The sequence below is a fragment of the Equus quagga genome, chromosome 17 (assembly GCF_021613505.1).
Source record: "Equus quagga isolate Etosha38 chromosome 17, UCLA_HA_Equagga_1.0, whole genome shotgun sequence".
NCBI classification, from domain to species: Eukaryota; Metazoa; Chordata; class Mammalia; order Perissodactyla; family Equidae; genus Equus; species Equus quagga.
This window is the reverse complement of record NC_060283.1, coordinates 527,189-529,018: the sequence shown is the minus strand read 5'-3', so window position 1 is coordinate 529,018 and position 1,830 is coordinate 527,189.

Here is a 1,830-nt window from a genome sequence, read left to right as displayed (position 1 = left end):
TGAAAGTGCTGTGCAATGTCGGCGTTATTTCTCCCTCAAGTGTTTGGTGTCATCCTCCAGCCAGGCCTCCCGCCCGGACTTTCCTGCGTCAAGGCTAGCATTGGACCCGGCTGATGGAAGCCTGGCCATGAGGGCTTGTGCTCTTGACCCCCACAGAGATCGGGAGACAAGGCATTCTGTTGTGAACGTGTTGAGTTTGAGAATTTGTGCAACAGACACAGGAGAGGTGCAGGAGGGAGCCAGCCCCACAGCCCTGGAGCCAGGGCGAGGCTGGCAGTGGTGATTCAGGAATGGGCTTAGAGTGGACACAGTCACCTGGAGGACATGGAGAGGCGGGTAGAGGGGTCCCCCACGGAGCCCTGAGATATCTTGATGGGTATGGGCTGCACGGACATGGAGAACACTGAGAAGTGGCCAGAGAGGGAAGAAAAGGCCCCAGGAGCCCAGGGGTGGGGCGGGAGTAGGGAAGTGGGAGTCTTGAGGCCAACAGTTTTAACTCAGCAGCATCCAGATGAGAATGGCCACGAGGGCTAAACGCTACTGAAGGCACAAGAGAAATGACAAGTCCTGCAGGCTGGGGAGGCCCTGGTGACCGCGGGGGCACCCTTTCAGCAGAGTGAGTGTGGAGGTCATGTCCCCAGTAGGTGCCTCTCCTCCACCACCTGGGCTGGCCACCCCTCCTCTGCCTGCAGATGGCCCTCCCCCGTCTCTTGTGCACCCTCGACTGCAGACTCTAACCAGACCTCACTGCCAGAAAATATCTCTAGTCCAAGGTCCCAGAAGCTACTTAAATCCATCTATCCCCCCACCCGCCCCAGCCTGGAGCTGAGCGCCTGTCTGCGGTGGTCTGTTTCATGCTGGGGTTCCCCACAGGCAGGGCCCTGAATGGCCTTGAGCAGCTTTTGAGACCCCAGCACCTAAAGACCCTTAATCCATAACCTTTAACGAGATGAGTGGGATGCAATGGGCGGGGGGACACGCAAGGGCCGAGGGCGGCACGCAGTTGTTTCGAGGCTGTGTCCTGCCTGAGCTCAGACAGGGGAGAAGGAAACGCGACCAGGCCCTCCCGGTGGGCGTTCCTGAGCGCGCACAGCCCGCCCCAGGGTGGCAGGGCAGGGCTCACACGGAGCGGAGGGAGGGCCTTGCGGCCGGAGCGCAGCGCAGACCCCGAAGGTGACGAGGGTCACCTGCCTCTGGTGACGACCTCTCAGCAGGTGAGACCTGGCTCCGGGAGCTCGCAGCCCAGCCGCGTGCGGGAGCGCAGGGGCTCGTGGCCGCCCCCCGGGGTCTTGGCCCGTGCCGGCCGCACCTGTCCCACCCGCGCCCCGCACCCCTGCCAGAGGAGCGCGGGGCCGGCCCTCCGCCCCTCTCCAGTGACCTCGCGGAGCAGCCCCCCCCACGGGAGTCCGCGTGAGGCCGGCCGCCGGGTGAGCGCCGTGACCCGCGGGGGACACCCCGGACACCCGCCGGAGGAGGGAGCGTCCAGTACGGTCCAGAACGGCAGGGTCACGCTCGGCCACGCGCCCGCAGCGCCGCCGCCCGGCCCCGCCCGGCCCCGCCCGGCCTCGCCCCGAGCCCGCCCCGCCCGGCCCCGCCTCCCCGAGTCCAGCTCCCCCCAGCGCTCGCCGCCAAGGGGCGGAGAGTTGGGGGTGGGTGGCAGGGCGGGCGCCGCTGATTGGTGTTTGCTGCTGATTGGCTGGCACGGGAGCCACTCGCCGCCACCGCCGCTGTCGGCTGCGCTCGTTCGGGCTCGGCTCGACTCGGCTCGGCTCGGCTGCGCTCGTTCGGGCTCGGCTCGGCTCGGCTCGGCTTGGCGGCCCGGCTCGGCTC